This window comes from Pristiophorus japonicus, chromosome 22, assembly GCF_044704955.1.
Source record: "Pristiophorus japonicus isolate sPriJap1 chromosome 22, sPriJap1.hap1, whole genome shotgun sequence".
NCBI classification, from domain to species: domain Eukaryota; kingdom Metazoa; phylum Chordata; class Chondrichthyes; family Pristiophoridae; genus Pristiophorus; species Pristiophorus japonicus.
Window position 1 is genome coordinate 1,086,403 of NC_091998.1, and position 23,871 is coordinate 1,110,273.

The 23,871-nt window shown below is 53.4% G+C and overlaps 1 long non-coding RNA gene across 1 annotated transcript in view; it reads left to right on the forward strand.

The window, feature by feature from the left end:
* The window catches only part of LOC139234579 (uncharacterized), a 55,670-nt gene that overhangs the window by 23,034 nt on the left and 8,765 nt on the right, over positions 1–23,871 (forward strand). The window contains exon 4 of the long non-coding RNA XR_011588319.1: positions 5,062–5,157. This is a non-coding gene — a long non-coding RNA (uncharacterized lncRNA). The remainder of the gene's footprint in view (positions 1–5,061; positions 5,158–23,871) is intronic.

The following is a 23,871-nucleotide window of genomic DNA, read 5'->3' on the forward strand; positions in this document are numbered from 1 at the left end:
CTGCCTTTGTTGATAAGAGGCTCCCGAGGTATGGGAAATAGTCCACGTTGTCCAGGGCCACGCCGTGAATCTTGATGATTGGGGGGCAGTGCTGTGCAGCGATGACAAGCTGGTGAAGGACCTTTGTCTTACGGATGTTAAGCGTAAGGCCCATGCTTTCATATGCCTCAGTGAATACATTGACTATATCCTGGAGTTCAGTCTCTGAATGTGCACAGATGCAAGCATCGCCCGCATACTGCAGCTCAATGCCAGAGGTTGGAGTGATCCTGGAGGCGGTGTAGGTTAAACAGCTTCCCACTGGTTCTGTAGTTTAATTCCACCCCAGCGGGGAGCTTGTGGATTGTGAGGTGGAGTATGGCGGTGAGGAAGATTGAGAAGAGGGTTGGAGCGATAACACAGCCCTGTTTGACCCCGGTCCGGACGTGGATTGGGTCTGTAATGGATCCGTTGGTAAGGATCACGGCCTGCATGTCATCGTGAAGCAGGCAAAGGATGTTGACAAACTTTTGGGGGCATCCGAAACGGAGGAGGACGCTCCATAGACCCTCACGGTTGACAGCGTCAAAGGCCTTTGTAAGATCGAAGGCCATGTATAAGGGCTGGCGCTGCTCCCTGCAATTTTCCTGCAACTGGCGCGCTGCATGTCTGTTGTGCCCCGTAGGGGACGAAATCCGCATTGTGATTCCGGGAGGAGCTCCTCGGCCACAGGGAGAAGACGATTGAGGAGAACTCTAGCGACAACTTTCCCAGTGGCTGATAGCAGGGAGATTCCCCTGTAGTTGCCGCAGTCGGACTTGTCCCCTTTTTAAAAATGGTCACAATCACTGCGTCTCTCAGATCTCCCGGCATGCTCTCCTCCCTCCAGATGAGAGAGATGAGGTCATGTATCCGCGCCAACAGCACCTCTCCGCCATACTTTAGCGCCTCAGCAGGGATTCCATCAGCACCCGTAGCCTTGTTATTCTTAAGCTGTTTTATGACTTTGCCTACCTCGTGCAACGTTGCAGTTTCACTGAGTTGGTGGCGGATGGCATGCTGCGGGATGGAGTCGAGAACACTCGAGTCAAAGGCAGAGTCTCGATTGAGGAGATCTTCAAAGTGCTCCTTCCATTGGACTCTGACAGCCTCGGTGTCCTTGATGAGTGTTTCCCCATTCTTGGCCAGGAGTGGGGTGGGGCCTTGGGAGTTTGGACCGTAGGTGGCCTTGACTGCAATGAAGAATCCTCGCATATCGTGGCAGTCGACCAGTTGTTGTATCTCCTGTGCTTTCACCATCCACCACCTGTTCTTTAGGTCCCACGTTTTTTGTTGGACCTGAGCCTTGAGCTGTCTGTAATGTTGTTTTGCAGCTCCCGAGTTGGGCTGTTGCTTGAGGCTCAGAAATGCTTTGCGCTTGCGATCTATTAGATGCACTGCAGCAACTCGCCAAGGCTTCTTCAGCAGCACCTCTCAAACACGCAACCTCGACCACCTATAAGGACAAGGGCAGCAGGCGCATGGGAACACCACCACCTTCACGTTCCCCTCCAAGTCACACACCATCCTGACTTGGAACTATAATCGGTCGTTCCTTCATTGTCGCTGGGTCAAAATCCTGGAACTCCCACCTTAGCAGCACTGTGGGAGCACCTTCACCACACGGACCACGGACTGCAGCAGTTCAAGAAGGCGGCTCACCAGCACCTTCTCGAGCGCAATTAGGGATGGTCAATAAATGCCGGCCTTGGCTGTGACGCCCACATCCCAGGAACAAGTAATAGAAAAGTTGGAATGCACTGCCCGATAGGATGATGGAAACAGATTCAATAGTAACCTTCAAAAGGGAATTGGATGAAAAGTGGAAGGAGAAAAAAGTGCAGTGATGTGGGGAAAGAGCGGGGAGTGAAACTAACGGGATTTCTGTTTAAAAGAACAAGCACAGATTCGATGGGCCGAATGGCCTCCTGTGTGTACTATTCTATGATTCTATGATTCATATACTCAAAAATTCTATCAGTATATTTATCAGACAATTTGTATAATATATTATGAAAATACTTTTGATAGTCAGCCACCAATTGATTTATATATTCAGTATTAATATTTACATTATTCACATATATACAAAAATAGTTTTATCAATGAAGAACCAAGAACAGCAAATTATTTCTAATCTAATTTCACCCCAGGACTGAGCCACTGATCATTGAGTGTTCCCACCATCTACACTCAGTGTTCACCCGGGGACTGAGATACCCCATGGTATCTCCCACTGACCATCCAATGTCCCCACCCTCTACACTCAGTGTTCACCCAGGGACTGAGATACCCCATGGTATCGCCCACTGACCATTGAGTGTCCCTGACCATCTACACTCAGTGTTCACCCAGGGACTGAGATACCCCATGGTATCTCTCACTGACCATCCAGTGTCCCCACCCTCTACACTCAGTGTTCACCCAGGGACTGAGATACCCCATGGTATCGCCCACTGACCATTGAGTGTCCCTGACCATCTACACTCAGTGTTCACCCAGGGACTGAGATACCCCATGGTATCTCCCACTGACCATCGAGTGTCCCCACCCTCTACACTCAGTGTTCACCCAGGGACTGAGATACCCCATGGTATCTCTCACTGACCATCCAGTGTTCCCACCATCTACACTCAGTGTTCACCCAGGGACTGAGATACCCATGGTATCTCCCACTGACCATCCAGTGTCCTCACCATCTACACTCAGTGTTCACCCAGGGACTGAGATACCCCATGTTATCTCCCACTGACCATTGAGTGTCCCCACCATCTACACTCAGTGTTCACCCAGGGACTGAGATACCCCATGTTATCTCCCACTGACCATCGAGTGTCCCCACCCTCTACACTCAGTGTTCACCCAGGGACTGAGATACCCCATGGTATCTCTCACTGACCATCCAGTGTTCCCACCACCTACACTCAGTGTTCACCCGGGAACTGAGATACCCTGTAGAATACAGGGGCAGGGAGGTGTTGCTACAGTTGTACAGGGCCTTGGTGAGGCCACACCTGGAGTATTGTGTACAGTTTTGGTCTCCTAACTTGAGGAAGGACATTCTTGCTATTGAGGGAGTGCAGCGAAGGTTCACCAGACTGATTCCCGGGATGGCGGGACTGACCTATCAAGAAAGATTGGATCAATTGGGCTTGTATTCACTGGAGTTCAGAAGAATGAGAGGGGACCTCATAGAAACGTTTAAAATTCTGACGGGTTTAGACAGGTTAGATGCAGAAAGAATGTTCCCAATGTTGGGGAAGTCCAGAACCAGGGGTCACAGTCTGAGGATAAGGGGTAAGCCATTTAGGACCGAGATGAGGAGAAACTTCTTCACCCAGAGAGTGGTGAACCTGTGGAATTCTCTACCACAGAAAGTAGTTGAGGCCAATTCACTAAATATATTCAAAAGGGAGTTAGATGAAGTCCTTACTACTCGGGGGATCAAGGGTTATGGCGAGAAAGCAGGAAGGGGGTACTGAAGTTTCATGTTCAGCCATGAACTCATTGAATGGCGGTGCAGGCTAGAAGGGCTGAATGGCCTGCTCCTGCACCTATTTTCTATGTTTCTATGTTTCTATCGCCCACTGACCATCGAGTGTCCCCACCATCTACACTCAGTGTTCACCCAAGGACTGAGATACCCCATGGTATCCCCCACTGACCATCCAGTGTCTCTGACCATCTACACTCAGTGTTCACCCGGGGACTGAGATACCCATGAGGTCTGTCTGTGAGCAGTGAGTTGGAGGGGAGGCTGAGCTGGGAGACAGATGGAAACCTGGTTTAGAGAAGGAGGAAAGGATCCAGGTTTGATTTGGGGGATTTACTACTAGGGCGGAGAGTGAGCCTGAGGTTATTGGTGCTTCAGGGGTACATGCCGCTGTGTAACATTAACTGTGCTTTATATTAACATTAAATATCTTTCTGTCACTCAGTCGCAGACTCCGCACTCACTGACCCGTGTGTAAATCACACAGTCCTGGACTAGTCCTGGAGGAGCACGAATTGTAATGGGACTGAGTGCATCGGAACCCTTCAGTGTGATGGGGATCTTGTCCAAGGATGGTACAGATTTAAAAGATAACGTGAGGGGAAAATGACAGATAAAGGAGTAAATGTAGAAAAGAGAGCAGAGTGTGGGATTAGGAAGCGGTTGTGTAGAGAGAGCGGGATCATCAGTCAGAGCAATGGGGCAGGGTGTGAGTGGAGACAGGGAAAGGGGAACGGCTTCTCTCAGTTGATCATTGAATCAGTTCAGGGGCTGACTCTGATTGTTGTTTCAGTTCTGGCGGATGGAAGATTCCGGAGACTGTGGTCTCAGACACTCATTGCTCCACATGGGCCCCAGGCTGGTTAAACGGTACTGTCAGACTTTATAATCTCAGATTTACATTCACTGACCAGCACTGTTCACCTCGGTTACATTCTTCAATATTTATAATCCTCATTTCTGGAGCTCATCCCACCGTGGGCCAGGGAGAAGCGACGAGGACAGTTTGTTTTAACTGGGCTGGAAATCGCTGCTTCAAGACCTGGGAGATAAAGATCAAAAACTGCACCAGTTACTACGTTTACCAGTTGAAGCTGACAAGCATCGGTTGCGATGCTTATTGCACAGGTACATTGCGGAATGTGAATGGCCCAGAAGAGTGACTCTGGGATGTCCCGTGTCATCCCCCCCCCCCCCACAGTTACACACGGCGGACCTCCCCTGGTTGTAAGGGACACCGCGGAGGAAAGGACCTGAAACATAAAGTGGTCTTTTCACCAAAGCTCCAGGGAGCTGAATCAGACACTGTTCTCTGTGTGTGTCGGACACGGTTCCCTGTGGTGTCCACTGATGGTGATAGACCCCCAGTGTAGACCTGGGTACCCCACCCTCCCTCTCCAGGCGTTACAGGTCACGGGGAGTGGGATTGGGATATTTGGGGTTATAGAAAGACTGGTGTCTGGCAATCTCGGGGTTCTAGTACCAGTCTTATGACCTGATCTGGTGTTCTCCACTCTGCACGCTTCCAAGTCTCTCTTCCTTTATTACAGACCCAGGGACATCTCCAACTCAGGGGCCCGAGGAACAATCGACTCGTGAAACCACTGACCATCCATCCACTATCCCAGCGGGGCCTACACCCTCAGGTATCTGCCTTGTGGGGTCCATTCTACACAGACTGCTCACCCGGTGTGACTGCTGAAATCCTCAGTCCCAGAGATTCATCCATCTGTAACTGAGGGGAGTGGCTTGCAGTGACTGAGGGGCGAGGGATTGTAATATGGGCAATGGCAGATATTTAGAGACCGCATGGATGAAATACAACAATTGTACATCCGTGTCTGGCGTAAAAATAAAAAAGGGAAGGTGGCTCAACCGTGGCTATCAAGGGAAATCAGGGATAGTATTAAAGCCAAGGAAGTGGCATACAAATTGGCCAGAAATAGCAGCGAACCCGGGGACTGGGAGAAATTTAGAACTCAGCAGAGGAGGACAAAGGGTTTGATTAGGGCAGGGAAAATGGAGTACGAGAAGAAGCTTGCAGGGAACATTAAGATGGATTGCAAAAGCTTCTATAGATATGTAAAGAGAAAAAGGTTAGTAAAGACAAATGTAGGTCCCCTGCAGTCAGAATCAGGGGAAGTCATAACGGGGAACAAAGAAATGGCAGACCAATTGAACAAGTACTTTGGTTCAGTATTCACTAAGGAGGACACAAACAACCTTCCGGATATAAAAGGGGTCAGAGGGTCGAGTAAGAAGGAGGAACTGAGGGAAATCCTTATTAGTCGGGAAATTGTGTTGGGGAAATTGATGGGATTGAAGGCCGATAAATCCCCAGGGCCTGATGGACTGCATCCCAGAGTACTTAAGGAGGTGGCCTTGGAAATAGAGGATGCATTGACAGTCATTTCCCAACATTCCATAGACTCTGGATCAGTTCCTATGGAGTGGAGGGTAGCCAATGTAACCCCACTTTTGAAAAAAGGAGGGAGAGAGAAAACAGGGAATTATAGACCGGTCAGCCTGACATCGGTAGTGGGTAAAATGATGGAATCAATTATTAAGGATCTCATAGCAGCGCATTTGGAAAGAGGCGACATGATAGGTCCAAGTCAGCATGGATTTGTGAAAGGGAAATCATGCTTGACAAATCTTCTGGAATTTTTTGAGGATGTTTCCAGTAGAGTGGACAAGGGAGAACCAGTTGATGTGGTGTATTTGGACTTTCAGAAGGCTTTCGACAAGGTCCCACACAAGAGATTAATGTGCAAAGTCAAAGCACATGGGATTGGGGGTAGTGTGCTGACGTGGATTGAGAATTGGTTGTCAGACAGGAAGCAAAGAGTAGGAGTAAATGGGTACTTTTCAGAATGGCAGGCAGTGACTAGTGGGGTACTGCAAGGTTCTGTGCTGGGGCCCCAGCTGTTTACATTGTGCATTAATGATTTAGATGAGGGGATTAAATGTAGTATCTCCAAATTTGCGGATGACACTAAGTTGGGTGGCAGTGTGAGCTGCGAGGAGGATGCTATGAGGCTGCAGAGTGACTTAGATAGGCTAGGTGAATGGGCAAATGCATGGCAGATGAAGTATAATGTGGATAAATGTGAGGTTATCCACTTTGCTGGTAAAAACAGAGAGACAGATTATTATCTGAATGGTGACAGATTAGGAAAAGGGGAGGTGCAACGAGGTGTCATGGTACATCAGTCATTGAAGGTTGGCATGCAGGTACAGCAGGCGGTGAAGAAAGTAAATGGCATGTTGGCCTTCATAGCGAGGGGATTTGAGTACAGGGGAAGGGAGGTGTTACTACAGTTGTACAGAGCCTTGGTGAGGCCACACCTGGAGTATTGTGTACAGCTTTGGTCTCCTAACTTGAGGAAGGATATTCTTGCTATTGAGGGAGTGCAGCGAAGGTTCACCAGACTGATTCCTGGGATGGCAGGACTGACATATCAAGAAAGACTGGATCAACTGGGCTTGTATTCACTGGAGTTCAGAAGAACGAGAGGGGATCTCATAGAAACGTTTAAAATTCTGACGGGACTGGACAGGTTCGGTGCAGGAAGAATGTTCCCAATGTTGGGGAATTCCAGAACCAGGGGTCACAGTCTAAGGATAAGGTGTAAGCCATTTAAGACCGAGATGAGGAGAAACTTCTTCACCCAGAGAGTGGTGAACCTGTGGAATTCTCTACCACAGAAAGTTGTTGAGGCCAATTCACTAAATATATTCAAAAAGGAGTTAGATGTCGTCCTTACTACTAGGGGGATCAAGGGGTATGGCGAGAAAGCAGGAATGGGGTACTGAAGTTGCATGTTCAGCCATGATCTTATTGAATGGCGGTGCAGGCTCGAAGGGCCGAATTGCCTACTCCTGCATCTATTTTCTATGTTTCTATGTCCTTCCTCAGATTAGGAGACCGAAACTGAGCACAATATTCCAGGTGAGGCCTCACTAAGGCCCTGTACAATTCCAGTAAGATCTCCCTGCTCCTGTACTCAAATCCTCTCGCTATGAAGGCCAACATACCATTTGCCTTCTTCACCACCTGCTGTACCTCCATGCCAACTTTCAATGCCACTAAGTGGAGGAAGTGCATCCGGGAGGGCGCTGAGCACCTCGAGTCTCGTCGTCAGAGCATGCGGAAATCAAGCGCAGGCAGCGGAAGGAGCGTGCGGCAAACCAGTCCCACCCACCCCTTCCCTCAACAACTACCTGTCCCACCTGTGACAGGGACTCATAGGCAGTCCTTCGGAATCGAGGAAGACTTGCTTCCACTCCCAAAGTGAGTTCTTTGATGGCTGAACAGTCCGATACGAGAGCCACAGACCCTGTTACAGGTGGGACAGACATTGGTCAGGGGAAGGGGTCGGTAGGTTTGACGCGCGCTCCTTCCGCTGCCTGCGCTTGGCCTCTTCATGCTCCTTGCGTCGAGACTCGAAGAGCTCAACACCCTCCCGGATGGACTTTCTCCACCTCGGGCGGTCTGCGGCCAGGGTCTCCCAGGTGTCAATGGTGATGTCGCACTTTACCAGGGAGGCTTTGAGGGCGTCATTATAACATTTCTGCTGTCCTCCTTTGGCTCGTTTACCATGAAGGAGCTTCATATAAAGCATTTGTTTAGGGAGTCTCGTATCTGGCATGCGGTCTATGTGGCCTGCCCAGCGAAGCTGATCGAGTGTGGTCAGTGCTTCAATACTGGGGCTGTTAGCCTGGTCGTGGACACTGATGTTGGTGCGCCTGTCCTCCCAGGAGATTTGCAGGATCTTGTGGAGACATCGTTGGTGGTAAATCTCCAGCGACTTGAGGTGCCTTCTGTACATCGTCCATGCCTCAGACCCATACAGCAGGGCGGGTATTACTACAGCCCTGTAGACCATGAGTTTGGTGCCAGATTTGAAGTCCTGGTCTTCCTCAAGCGACCGAAGGCTGAGGCAGACACACACAGACATAGGCAGAGAGTCACATACACACAGACACACACACACACAGGGCAGAGGGAGGGCAGATAGAGACAGAAACATTCTCTCTCTCTCTCACACACACACAGATACAGACACACACCGACACCGCCACCCGCTGGTGGGCGCATGCACTGCAGGTCCACAGGGAGTCCTCCACACACACCGCCACCCGCTGGTGGGCTCCAACTTTGCAGGTCCATGGAGTCCGCCACAAACATCGCCACCTTCTGGCGGGCGCCGTCACTGCAGGTCCATGGAGTCCTCCACAAACACCGCCACCGGCTGCTGGGCGCTGGCACTGCAGGTCCACAGGGAGTCCTCCACGCACACCGCCACTGGCTGGTGGGCCCCCGCATTGCAGCAACACAGGGAGTCCTCCACAAACATCGCCACCGGCTGGTGGGACCTCGAATTGCAGGTACTCAGGGAGTCCTCCACACACACCGCCCCTGGCTGGTGGGGGCCCGCACTGCAGGTCCATGGAGTCCTCCTCAAACATCGCCACCGTCTGGTGGGACCTCGAATTGCAGGTACACAGGGAGTCCTCCACAAACACCGCCACTGGCTGGTGGGCTCCCGCACTGCAGGTCCATGGAGTCCTCCAGCGCCACCGCCACCGGCTGGTGGGCCCCCGCACTGCAGGTCCATGGAGTCCTCCACAAACACCGCCACCAGCTGGTGGGCCCACGCAATGCGCGGCCCTGGACAACGCGGACCATTTCCCAGACCTCGGGAGCCTCTTATCAACAAGAGCAGACATTGACGGCAAAGTCCAGCTCCGCCTCCAGTGTAGCCTTCGGTCGCCTTCGGAAACATAGAAACACAGACAATAGGTGCAGGAGTCGGCCATTCGAGCCTGCAACACCATTCAATGAGTTCGTGGCTGATCATACAACTTCAGTACCCCTTTCCTACTTTCTCTCCATACCCCTTGATCCATTTAGCCGTAAGGGCCACATCTAACTCCCTTTTGAATATATCCAATGTACTGGCCCCAACAACTCTCTGTGGTAGAGAATTCCACAGGATCACCACTCTCTCAGTGAAGAAGTTTCTTCTCGTCTCGGTCCTAAATGGCGTATCCCTTATCCTTAGACTGTGACCCCTGGTTCTGGACTTCCCCGTCATCGGGAACATTCTTCCTGCATCTAAACTGTCCAATCCCGTCAGTTCTCCAAAGCAAGTATATCCCGTCAGTTCTCCAAAGCAAGTATATCCTTTCGTAAATATGGAAGTCAAAACTGCTCACAGTATTCCCGGTGTGGCTCCACCAATACACTGTATAACTGTAGCAATACTTCCCTGCTTTTAAACTCCATCCCCTTTGCAATAAAAGCCAAGATACCATTGGCCTTCCTGATCACTTGCTATACCTGCATACGAACCTTTTGTGTTTAATAGAAACATAGAAAATAGGTGCAGGCGTAGGCCAGTTGGCCCTTCGAGCCTGCACCACCATTCAATAAGATCATGGCTGATCATTCCCTCAGTACCCCTTTCCAGCTTTCTCTCCATACTCCTTGATCCCTTTAGCAGTAAGAGCCATATCTAACTCCCTCTTGAATATATCCAATGAACTTGCATCAACAACTCTCTGCGGTAGGGAATTCCACAGGTTAACAACTCTCTGAATGAAGAAGTTTCTCCTCATCTCAGTCCTACATGGCTTACGCCTTATCCTTAGACTATGTCCCCTGGTTCTGGACTTTCCCAACATTGGGAACTTTCTTCCTGCATCTAACCTGTCCAGTCCTGTCAGAATTTTATATGTTTCTATGAGATCCCCTCTCATCCTTCTAAACTCCAGTGAATACAGGCCCAGTCGATCCAATCTCTCCTCATATGTCAGTCCTGCCATCCCGAGAATCAGTCTGGTGAACCTTTGCTGCACTCCCTCAATAGCAAGAACGTCCTTCCTCAGATTAGGAGAACAAAACTGAACACAATATTCCAGGTGAGGCCTCACTAAGGCCCTGTACAACTGCAGTAACACCTCCCTGCTCCTGTACTCAAATCCCCTAGCTATGAAGGCCAAAATACCATTTGCCTTCTTCACCGCTTGCTGTACCTGCATGCCAACTTTCAATGACTGATGTACCATGACACCCAGGTCGTTTTGCATCTCCCCTTTTCCTAATATGCCGCCATTCAGATAATATTCTGCCTTCGTGTTTTTGCTACCAAAGTGGATAACCTCACATTTATCCACATTATACTGCATCTGCCATGCATTTGCCCACTCACCTAACCTGTCCAAGTCACCCTGCAGCCTCTTAGCAGCCTCCTCACAGCTCACATCGCCACCCAGTTCAATGTCATCTGCAAACTTGGAGATATTACACTCAATTCCTTCATCGAAATCATTAATGTATATTGTAAATAACTGGGCTCCCAGCACTGAGTCCTGTGGCACCCCACTAGTCACTGCCTGCCATTCTGAAAAGGACCCGTTTATCCCAACTCTCTGCTTCCTGTCTGACAACCAGTTCTCAATCCACGTCAGTACATTACCCCCAATACCTTGCGCTTTAATTTTGCACACCAATCTCTTGTGTGGGACCTTGTCAAAAGCCTTTTGAAAGTCCAAATACACCACATCCACTGATTCTCCCTTGTCCACTCTACCAGTTACATCCTCAAAAAATTCCAGAAGATTTGTCAAGCATGATTTCCCTTTCATAAATCCATGCTGAATTGGACCGATCCCATCACTGCTTTCCAAATGCGCTGCTATTTCATCTTTAATAATTGCTTCCAACATTTTCCCCACTACTGATGTCAGGCTAACCGGTCTATAATTACCCGTTTTCTCTCTCCCTCCTTTCTTAAAAAGTGGTGTTACATTAACTAGTCTCCAGTCCATAGGTTCAGATCCAGATTCGATAGACTGTTGGAAAATGATCACCAATGCATCCACTATTTCTAGGGCTACTTCCTTAAGTACTCTGGGATGCAGATTATCAGGCCCCAGGGATTTATTGGCCTTCAATCCCATCAATTTCCCTAACACAATTTCCCATCTAATAAGGATTTCCTTCAGTTCCTCCTTCTCACTAGACCCTCGGTCCCCTAGTTTTCCGGAAGGTTATTTGTGTCTTCCTTCGTGAAGACAGAACCAAAGTATTTGTTTAACTGGTCCGCCATTTCTTTGTTCCCCATTATAAATTCACCTGAATCTGACTGCAAGGGACCTACGTTTGTCTTCACTCATCTTTTTCTCATGCACAAGTACCCCCAGGTCCTGTTGTACTGCGGCACTTTGCAATCTTTCTCCATTTAAATAATAACTTGCTCTTTGATTTTTTTTCTGCCAAAGTGCATGACCTCACACTTTCCAACATTATACTCCATCTGCCAAATTTTTGCCCACTCACTTAGCCTGCTATGTCCTCTTGAAGATTTTGTGTGTCCTCCTCACACATTGCTTTTCCTCCCATCTTTGTATCGTCAGAAAACTTGGCTACGTTACACTCAGTCGCTTCTTCCAAGTCGTTAATATAGATTGCAAATAGTTGGAGTCCCAGCACTGATCCCTGCGGCACATCACTAGTTACTGATTGCCAACCAGAGAATGAACCATTTATCCCGACTCTCTGTTCTGTTAGTTAGCCAATCCTCTATCCATGCTAATATATTACCCCCAACCCCGTGAACTTTTATCTTGTGCAGTAACCTTTTATGTGGCACCTTGTTGGGCCTATACTCTTTGGAGTTTAGAAGAATGAGAGGTGATCTTATTGAAACATATAAGATAATGAGGGGGCTCGGCAGGGTAGATGCTGAGAGGATGTTTCCCCTCGTTGGGGAATGTAGTACCAGGGGGCTTTGTTTCAGAATAAGGGCTCGCCCATTTAAGATGGAGATGAGGAGGAATTTATTCTCTCAGCGGGTTGTGAATCACTGGAACTCTCTGCCGCAGACTGATTATTGCACTATAGAGGAGTTAAAGGTTATGGGGATGGCGCGGAGAAAAGTGGACTTGAGGCCCAGATCCGATCAGTCACGATCTTATTGAATGGCAGAGCAGGCTCGAGGGGCCAAATGGGCTACTCCTGTTCCTATTTCTTATGTTCTTAAGGGGCATAACCTCAAAAATTAGAGCTAGGCCGATCAGGGGGTGATGTCAGTCAAAACTTCTTCACACAAAGTGTAGTTGAAATCTGGGACTCTCTCCCCACAGAAACCTGTTGGGGCTGGGGGTTCATTGCAAATTTCAACACTGAGAATTTTGTTGGGTGAGTGTATCAAGGGATATGGGACCAAGGCAGGGAGACGGAGTTAAGTTACAGATCAGCCATAATCTCATTGAGTGGGGGAACACGCTCGAGAGGCTAAACCGCCTACTCCCGTCCCTATGTCTCAGTGTCAGCCATTTTGAGTGAGATGGATCAGCCAAGGTGAGCACAATACAATGGGGAGGGGCACACTGAGTGCTGGGATGGACAGACCCCTTCCACCGGTTACACTGGGGGGGGGCACTGGGTGCTGGGGCTAGACCCCTCCCACTGGTTACACTGGCGGGGGGGGGGCACTGGGTGCTGGGGATGGACAGACCCCTCCCACCGGTTACACTGGGGGGGGGGCACTGAGTGCTGGGGATGGACAGACCCCACCCACCGGTTACACTGGGTGGGGGGGAATAGACCCCACCCACCGGTTACACTGGGGAGGGGGGGCACACTTGGTGCTGGGGATGGACAGACCCCACCCACCGGTTACACTGGGGGGGGCACTGGGTGCTGGGATGGACAGACCCCACCCACCGGTTACACTGGGGGGGGCACACTGGGTGCTGGGGATGGACAGACCCCGCCCACCGGTTACACTGGGGGGGGGGCACTGAGTGCTGGGATGGACAGACCCCTCCCACCGGTTACACTGGGGGGGGGGCACTGAGTGTTGGGGATGGACAGACCCCACCCACCGGTTACACTGGGTGGGGGGGAATAGACCCCACCCACCGGTTACACTGGGGGGGGCACACTGGGTGCTGGGGATGGACAGACCCCACCCACCGGTTACACTGGGGGGGGGCACTGGGTGCTGGGATGGACAGACCCCACCCACCGGTTACACTGGGGGGGGGCACACTGGGTGCTGGGGATGGACAGACCCCACCCACCAGTTATACTGGGGGGGGGGGTGGACAGACCCCACACACTGGTTGCACTGGAGGGGGGGGGAATAGACCCCTCCCACTGGTTACACTGGGGGGGGGGAATAGACCCCACCCACTGGTTACACTGAGGGGGGGAATAGACCCCACCCACCGGTTACACTGGGGGGGGGGCACACTGGATGCTGGGGATGGACAGACTCCACCCACCGGTTACACTGCGGGGGGCACTGGGTGCTGGGATGGACAGACCCCACCCACCGGTTACACTGGGGGGGGGCACACTGGGTGCTGGGGATGGACAGACCCCACCCACCGGTTACACTGGGGGTGGGGGGGATGGACAGACCCCACACACCGGTTACACTGGGGGGGGGGGGTGGACAGATCCCACACACCGGTTACACTGGAGGGGGGGGAATAGACCCCTCCCACTGGTTACACTGGAGGGGGGGGAATAGACCCCACCCACCGGTTACACTGGGGGGGGGGCACTGGGTGCTGGGATGGACAGACCCCACCCACCGGTTACTGTGACATCCCATCTGACCCCAGCCTTCCTCCACCAATCACTGGACAGCGAGCGTTCCTTACCGGGGGAAAAACACTGACTTTTCCTGATCAGCTGATCCCGCCATTCCTCCCAGATCAATAAGCTTCTTGACACGTGCAGGTTAAGTGTTGGTTGATTTATTGAGCGGTACAGACCATGCAGTAGCACTTAAACACACACTAAACAGATGGGGCTTACAGACACAGCCGATGGGCGGGGGCTGAAAGGGGCTTCCAGTTCTGGGCTCAGTATTCTGGCCCCACAAACCCTGACAGTACAATGCCCCACTCCCGTCCCCCACTTTATTGCTCCTTTCTCAGCTCCAGGTTCCCCCTTGTCCAAATATCCATCAACGGGAGCTACACCTGTCCTGACCATTTCTGGCTCACGTCTGCAGCTTTCCACCGTCACACCACAGAACGGGGAACAACCACTGGGGCATTTCCACAACACGTCTGTTCACTGACGTGGGGCAAGATGCAAACCTCTGGCTTTCCACTTCCTCAGGAATAAATCTCCGTGTCAGGAGAATCTCACTGAATCCACCCGTTACCAGTAACTTCGGTTAATAAAGCTGGCTCCCTTACCTATTTTACACTGAGCTCATGAACTCGGTATAACTTAATTCCTCCCTCATCTTATCAAAACGTTTAGCTTTTGTCTCATATAATTGCTGTTCCACCAAAGAAAATCTTTATTATAAGTCTATAATTAATTCTGTAAGCACCACAACCAACTACTTGCCCCCACTCTAGAGAAACCCCAATGATAAACATAAGAACATAAGAATTAGGAACAGGAGTAGGCCATCTAGCCCCTCGAACCTGCTCCGCCATTCAACAAGATCATGGCTGATCTGGCCGTGGACTCAGCTCCACTTACCCGCCCGCTCCCCATAATAACCCTTAATTCCCTTATTGGTTAAAAATCTATCTATCTGTGATTTGAATACATTCAATGAGCTAGCCTCAACTGCTTCCGTGGGCAGAGAATTCCACAGATTCACAACCCTCTGGGAGAAGAAATTCCTTCTCAACTCGGTTTTAAATTGGCTCCCACGTATTTTGAGGCTGTGCCCCCTAGTTCAAGTCTCCCCGACCAGTGGAAACAACCTCTCTGCCTCTATCTTGACTATCCCTTTCATTATTTTAAATGTTTCTATAAGATCACCCCTCATCCTTCTGAACTCCAACGAGTAAAGACCCAGTCTACTCAATCTATCATCATAAGGTAACCCCTCATCTCCGGAATCAGCCGAGTGAATCGTTTCTATACCCCCTCCAAAGCTAGTATATCCTTCCTTAAGTAAGGTGACCAAAACTGCACGCAGTACTCCAGGTGCGGCCTCACCAATACCCTGTGCAGTTGTAGAAGACCTCCCTGCTTTTGTACTCCATCCCTCTCGCAATGAAGGCCAACATTCCATTCACCTTCCTGATTACCTGCTGCACCTGCAAACTAACTTTTTGGGATTCATGCACAAGGATCAAAAAGAGTTTCATTTTTTTATCAAAAAGAGTTTCATGCACAAGGACCAATTGTGGAGCAGTGGAGGCGTGTCCTGCACAGTTGGAGCTGAGCTGCAGAGAGAGGAGCAGCTACCAACTTTTGCTCCTGCCTGGAAGGCCTGAGACCAGCCCAGGAAGAGAAGGAAGGAAGGGGCTTCACCACCAACTTTCACCCAGAGGGAGAGGAGGAGAAAAGAAAACTTTGAACAACTTTTACCATTCTGCAAAGAGTTGGAGAGAGGGGGAAAGACCAAAACAACATCCAGTGTGGAAGGAGGGAGACTCTACATCTTCTACAGGTGGGTGTGGGTGCATTTCCCAAAAAGACTTTGTTATATCGGTGGGGGGAGGAAAGAAGACCACTGAGGGCCGGAACATCGCGGGGTGTGTGTGTGTGTGGAAGTGTGTGTGGGGGCCTTGCTTACAACTAGGCCCCACACACAACTGAACCCCCCCCCCAATTGCCTAGCCTGGGATAGCTGGAGCTACCAGGCTGAAGATTTCTTTAATCACCCACTGAACATCGTTAGGAGTGTGTGCCTGGTGGCTCTAGCTGCCCCAGGTGAAGACGTCTTCTCCCCCCACCTGAAGACCAATCCAAAGACTGTGTTTTTGTGTTTTGCCATCTGGGGAGTGCACCCACCCACAGCTGCGAGGGGAGACCTGCCCTCGCAGTTACCCCCCCCCTTCCCACCCCCCTCTCTCTTTCTCCGTTACTCTCTGTTTCTCCCCTCTCTCTCTGAGACCCCTTCCTCCTAAATTAAAAAAAAACAAGAAAACAATTGAGACAACTGAGCAGAGGGAGCAAGGCCCCTCCCCAATTGCCAACTAGGGGAGAGGTGTGCCTCGTTAAGAGCTCCTCTGCTCAGTCAAATCAAACGAGGCCAATAAAGACCATTAAGGCCTGTGACTTTGGGGTGGGTGTAGCCCTTAAAGGGACCCCATGATGGCGACCCCATCCATGCCGGTGGCAGGGACAGCAAGGACATATGCGCAGGTGGCAACCGCTTCCACGGCACCTCCTGCGCCACCTGCTGCCCTGCCACCATTCAGACTTATAACCAGGAAACACGGGGTCAAGAGCTACACTCACCCCACAATGAGCATCGAGGAGTGCGTGCGGGCGATGGCTGGGGCAGTCGGCCCCTCGGCCATTGTCGCAGCCTCCAAGATGTCTGGGAAGGCTGTGTTCTTTCTGGTGTCGGAGCGAGCGGTGTCCCTGGACCTCGAAAAGGGGCTCACGGTGGGCGGGACGTTCCTGCCGGTGGATCCTCTCGAGGCCACCGCGCAGAGGGTCATCGTGTCGAACGTCCCGCCCTTTGTTCCCGCTGAGCTCCTCCTCCCTCACCTACAACAACTGGGGGAGGTAAGGTCAGGGATCAACCCCATACCGCTCGGCCTCAGGGAGAACAGCCTGCGCCACGTGTTCTCCTTCCGCCGCCAGCTCTTTGTCCGGCTGGCGCGGGAGGACACGACGGAGGGTAGTTTTAATGTGGTGCACGAGGGGACTGCCTACTGCATCTTCTGGACGTCGGACGGCGTGCGGTGCCATGCTTGTAGGGAGGTGGGGCATGTTCGTAAGAACTGCCCCGCCTCCAAGGCCACCAAACCACCGAAGGCGGCCAAGGCTGGCGCCGCCGCCACCCCTCCCCCTAGTTGCGTCCGCGTGCCTGGAGCCATAGGTGCGCGGGCATCGTCGGAGGCCTTTGTTTTCAGGGCCTCCGGCGGGGGGGAGGGAGAGCGTCCGAACGGAAAGAAGGCGCGGAACAAGGAGGAACATCTAGAGGCGGGTACCCTCAGTGCGCCAGAAAGATTGACCACCGCGCTCGGCCCAACCCAGCCACCGGCGAGCGCGGGGTGCCCTGAGCCCGTGCCCGAGCCCTTGAACAACACCGCAGAGGGGCCCGGGCGCGGGCAAGAAAAGGAAAAGGGGGGGGCGGAGCGGGAGGCCTCGGCAGACATGGAGGTCTCCCTGCCTCAGCGCACCTCCAGCAACAAAAGGAGGCGCCGCTCCGTTGAGGCGGAGGGGGAACAACATCCCTCCGCGGAGGAGTCGGTGCCCGCCGCGTGTCCCGCGTCCCCCACCAGCGCCCCCAAGCAGCGCCGTAGGCGGGAGGAGTCTGTCCCCGGGGAGGGTGAGACAGTCGAGGCTGCCCAGCCTCTGCCTCCCGGGGATGGCGTGGAAGATCTGCCTGTCGTGGGGGGCGTGGGGACCGCGGAGGAATGCATTGCCGCCGGGCCGGGCGTCCCAGGGACTGAGGCGGGCGGGGCCGAAAAGGCCGAACCTGAGCCCGCCCAGCCAATACCCAACTTCCCCCGGGAGTCGCTCGACCCGGCAGAAAATGAAACGAATGATTTTTATGACACTGTAGATGCTGGGCCGAGGGGTGGCAGCGGGGAGGGGGAGGAACACCCACCCTTGCCCCTTGCTTTGGAGCTGGAGCACTTGGGAAGCCTGGGGATTTCCTATGGCCGGGTCTCTCCTTGTTCCCCGGTTCCTGGGGCGGAGGGGGAACCCCTTCCGCTGTCATTTCCCGACCCAGCACCATTGTTAAAAGAGCCCAGTGGGGACTCCTCTGCCGACGATCCTGGGGGTGGGATCGGGGCAGAGCCAGGGCCGGTTGGAGCGGCCGGGTCATTTGCCGTACCTTGTGCGGTCGATGGGCCGGCTGCTGGCGGCCACCTCCCGGAGGAGGACGGGGACTCGGTGGGGGACGCGGGTGAAAATCTAGAGACCACCGCCAGCGAGGCGGTGGATCTGCTCGCGGCTGCCGCCGAGACCATCCTCATTCCTGCAAAGGAACTCCGGGACTTTTTGGCCCAGAGCCGGGGTCGCTGCAACCAAGCCCGACTGGCCCTGGAAAAATGGTCCGAGCCAGAGCTGATCAAGGGGTCTGTCCGCGCCGCCGTTAAAACCTTGGCCGCGGGCGGGCCCTTGACAAAGGAGCAACACCTTGAGCTGCGCGAGCTCGAGGGACTCCTCGCTGGGCTGCGGAGGGAGTGGAGTTCAACAAAAGACTCTGCTCCCCCCCCACAATAGGTTAAGGTAGAGGTTGCACTATGCTTTTGCCATGAAGATAACCATAGCCAGCCTCAACATCAACGGCGGCAGAGGGGCACGCCGTAGATTTGACAATTTTTCGCTCCTGCAGGAGGGGAAATATGCGGTGTGCTTCCTGCAAGAAACCCACACCGTTCCGGGAGACGAAGCCACGTGGCTCCTGGAATGGCAAGGAGAGGTCCGCATGAGCCACCTCACCACCATTTCTAGTGGGGTGGCCATCTTGCTGGGCCCGCATTTTCAGCCGGAGATCTTGGGGGTCGAGGAGCCCGTGCCAGGCCGCTTGCTGCACGTAACGGTTCGCCTGGGGGACGTGCCGCTCCATCTCGTGAACGTGTACGCCCCTCAGCCCGGCCCGCAGCAAACGCGCTTCTTTGAAGAGGTGTCCGCTCTTCTTGGCTCCGTTGACGTCGGCGACTGCATTGTCCTCGGGGGGGATTTTAACTGCACCCTCGAGGCGAGGGACCGCTCCGGTGCCCCTCAGTGCATGACGGCGATGGAGAAGTTGAGGGACCTGGTCGGGTCCTTCGACTTGGTGGACGTCTGGCGAAATCTCCACCCCGACTCCAGCGCCTTTACTTGGGTGAGGCCTGGAGTAGGATGGTCCAGAGTCGACCGCCTTTACGTGTCTCGGGCATACGTTTCCTGCGTCCCGGCGGCCTCCATGCGGCCGGTGCCGTGTTCGGACCACCACCTGGTGTGGGCGGAGCTCGCTTCGCTCCGCGCGAGGACGGGGTCCGCGTACTGGCACTTTAACAACCGGCTGCTGGAGGACGTGCGGTTCCAGGACTCGTTCCGTCGATTCTGGTCCGACTGGAGAAGGAAGCAGGGGGGCTTCCCCTCCTTGAGGCTATGGTGGAACGTGGGCAAGGCTCACGTCCACGTCTTCTGTCAAGAGTACGCGAGGGGGTCGACCAAGAGGCGGGCGGCCAGAGTCGGGCGCCTAGAAAAAGAGGTGCTTGACCTGGAAGCCCGTCTCGGTCAAGTCGTCCAGGACCCGGCCCTGCGGACGGTGTACGAAGCAAAGAAGGCCGCGCTGAAGGACCTGCAGCTTGTCGGGTCCCGAGGCGCGTACGTGAGGTCGCGGATCCGGTTCCTGTGGGATCTGGACCGCGGCTCCCCCTTCTTCTACTCGCTGGAAAAAAGGCAGAGTGTCCGTAAGCAGCTCTTGACGCTGTTGGCCGACGACGGCTCTCTCGTCTCGGATCCGGAGGGCGTCAACAACAGGGCCCGTGAATATTACGGGGCTCTGTTCTCTCCGGATCCGTCCAGCGAGGAAGCGCGTAGAGTTTTGTGGGAGGACCTGCCGAAGGTCAGCCTGAAGGGCGGCGAGAATCTGGAAGCTCCGCTAAGCCTGGCGGAGCTGACCGGTGCCCTCGACTGGCTCTCGAGGGGAAAATCCCCGGGGCTGGACGGGCTGACCGTGGAGTTCCACAGGGCGTTCTGGGACGTCCTGGGGAGCGACTACGCGCGGGTCCTGGGGGAAAGTCTGGCGACCGGGGAGATGCCCCTCTCTTGGCGCAGGGCAGTCATCGTCCTGCTGCCTAAGAAGGGCGATCTCCGCCTCCTTAAGAACTGGCGCCCGGTCTCCCTCCTCAGCACGGACTACAAAATCTTCGCCAGGGTGATGTCTGCTCGCCTTGGTGCCGTGCTGGACCACATGATCCACCCCGACCAGTCCTACACGGTCCCGGGCCAGACAATCCACGATAACATCCATCTGGTCCGGGACCTCATCCATTGTTCCCAGGAGGCTGGTCTGTCGGTCGCCTTCGTATCCCTCGACCAAGAGAAGGCGTTCGACAGGGTGGATCACGACTATCTGCTCGGAACTCTGCGCGCTTTTGGGTTCGGGACGCATTTCGTCGCCCAGATCCGACTTTTGTACGCCGCCGCGGAGTGTCTGATTAAGGTTAACGGGTCCTTGACGGCGCCCCTTCGCTTTAGGAGAGGGGTGCGCCAGGGATGCCCCATGTCCGGCCAGTTATACGCCGTTTGCGTGGAGCCTTTCCTGTGCCTCTTGCGGACGAGGTTGACGGGACTGGCTCTGCAAGGGCCGGGCGTGGAGGTCGTCCTCTCGGCTTACGCCGATGACGTGCTCCTCGCGGTAGAGGATCCCGCTGACCTGCGGAGGATGCGTGAGTGCCAGGAGATTTACTCGGCCGCGTCCTCCGCCAGGATCAACTGGGAGAAATGTTCCGGACTCCTGGTGGGTCAGTGGCGGGTGGACTCCCTGCCGGAGGAGCTCAGGCCTTTTGCCCTGAGCACGACCCATCTCCTCTATCTGGGAGTCTACCTTAGCCCCGACGAGGGAGCCTGGCCGGTGAACTGGCAGGAGCTGGAGGCCAAGGTCGCCGCTCGCCTAGGGCGCTGGACAGGACTGCTCCGAGTGCTGTCCTACAGGGGTCGAGCGCTAGTCATAAACCAGCTGGTGGCCGCAATGTTGTGGTACCGGCTGGTCACTTTGACCCCTCCCCCTGCGTTTGTCGCCAAGATATAGAAGAAGCTGGTGGACTTCTTCTGGAACAACAGGAAGCACTGGGTCTCTGCTGCGGTCTTGAGTCTCCCGCTTGAGGAGGGCGGTCAGTCGTTGGTGTGCGTCAGCGCCCAGCTCGCGACTTTCCGTCTTCAGACCCTGCAGAGATACCTTTACGTCGAGCCCCCTCCTAGGTGGTGCGCTCTGGCGATGTATTTCTTCCGCCAGCAGCGCGACCTCAATTACGACACGCAGCTCCTGTTTGTGAATTTGGTGGGTGTCAGGACCACCCTCCGGGAGCTGCCTGTCTTTTACAAGGAACTCATCAGGGTCTGGAACAAAGTCTCCACCAAGTGCAGCTCTCCGCCGGCTGGAGTGGCGGCCGTCCTGCAGGAGCCGCTGCTCGGGAATCCGTACCTCCACGACCGAGGTTTTATGTGGCGGTCGGAAGAGAGGGCTGTGGCTGGTGAGGTGACCAGGGTCAGGGACCTGCTCGATGGCGGAGGAGCGGGCTGGATGGCGCCAGACACGCTGGCGCGGCACCTAAATTCTGCCAACGTCCGCCACGTGGCCGATGCCATCGAGTCGCTAAAAACAGCTCTGGGCCCTGACTCCGTTTGGTGCATCGAGGAGGCTCAAGCACGTGGGGAGATCCCGTCCGAACTGACCCCCGTCCAGACGGAATTCCTCATCGGCGCCAAACCCCGGAACCTCCCTCGGGGGCCGGCGCCTCACAACTTGAGCCGCCTCGGGGAAATCCCCTCCGTGCCCTTCAGTTCCGCGCGGAGGGGTTTCCTGTACGGGCTGCTCCTGCACACTCTCAACTTTGCCATCCTCGCCTGCCGTCCGGACACGCCATGGCGTACCATCCTGCCGTCCGGAGGAGGCAGGGGTCCCCGATGGAGGGCACTCTACGCAGGGGTCCTCCCACTATTCATCGGGGACTTGGCCTGGAGGGTGGTGCACGGAGCAGTGCTTTGCAATAAATTTTTAAGCCGGTTCACGGACTCCCAGGCCGCCTGCAATTTCTGCGGTCTGGAGGAGTCCGTGTTCCATGTTTTTATTGAATGCACGAGGTTGCAGCCCCTGTTCCATTATATGAAGGGGCTGCTCCTGAAATTCTGGCTGCACTTCAGTCCCACTCCCCTGATCTTTGGGCACCCTGTGCGGAGGGGAGCGGGTAGGTCCGAAGGCCTCCTCGTAGGACTGCTCCTGGGCACGGCCAAGGGTGCCATCAGCCGGTCCAGGCAGCGGGCGGTCGAGGGGGTCATTCAACCTGACTGCCTGCCTCTCTTCCGCTCTTACATCCGGTCCAGGGTATCCTTGGAGATGGAGCACGTGGTGTCCACTGGTACGCTCGCGGCCTTCCGCGAGAGGTGGGCACCGGAGGGACTGGAGTGCATCATCACGCCCGGCAACCAAATTTTAATTTGATTTTACGTTTTAAAGTTTAATTTGATTTAATTGCCGGTGCTTTTAGTGTCCCCCTTCCCTTTTATAGGGGGCACTGGGGAAAAATTGTGATTTTAGTGCCCAAAAAAAAAAAAAAAACACAAAAGAAAAACCAAAAAAAGGAGAAAAAAAAAAAGGGGCCTTGTAAATGTCTGGTGTGTCACCCAGGTCGGGTGGCACGGTTTAATGTTTTTTGTTTTGCAGATAAACTCCAAAAAGAGTTTCATGCACAAGGATCCCCAGGTCCCTCTGCACTGCAGCATGTTGTAATTTCTCCCCATTCAAATAATATTCCCTTTTACTGTTTTTTTCCCCAAGGTGGATGACCTCACACTTTCCCACATTGTATTCCATCTGCCAAACCTTAGCCCATTCGCTTAACCTATCTAAATCTCTGTGTCCTCTACACAACCCGCTTTCCCACTAATCTTTGTGTCATCTGCAAATTTTGTTACACTACACTCTGTCCCCTCTTCCAGGTCATCTATGTATATTATAAACAGTTGTGGTCCCAGCACCGATCCCTGTGGCACACCACTAACCACCGATTTCCAACCCGAAAAGGACCCATTTATCCCGACTCTCTGCTTTCTGTTCGCCAGCCAATTCTCTATCCATGCTAATACATTTCCTCTGACTCCGCGTACCTTTATCTTCTGCAGTAACCTTTTGTGCGGCACCTTATCGAATGCCTTTTGGAAATCTAAATACACCACATCCATCGGTACACCTCTATCCACCATGCTCGTTATAGCCTCAAAGAATTCCAGTAAATTAGTTAAACATGATTTCTCCTTCATGAATCCATGTTGCGTCTGCTTGATTGTACTATTCCTATCTAGATGTCCCGCTATTTCTTCCTTAATGATAGTTTCAAGTATTTTCCCCACTACAGATGTTAAACTAACCGGCTTATAGTTACCTGCCTTTTGTCTGCCCCCTTTTTGTAAACAGAGGCGTTACATTAGCTGCTTTCCAATCCGCTCGTACCTCCCCAGAGTCCAGAGAATTTTGGTAGATTATAACGAATGCATCTGCGATAACTTCCGCCATCTCTTTTAATACCCTGGGATGCATTTCATCAAGACCAAGGGACTTGTCTGCCTTGAGTCCCATTAGCCTGTCCAGCACCACCCCCCTAGTGATAGTGATAGTGAGGGAGAGAGGGAGAGCTCACCTCTGTCTGTAGGGTCCCAGTGAGAGACAGAGGCAGAGCTCACC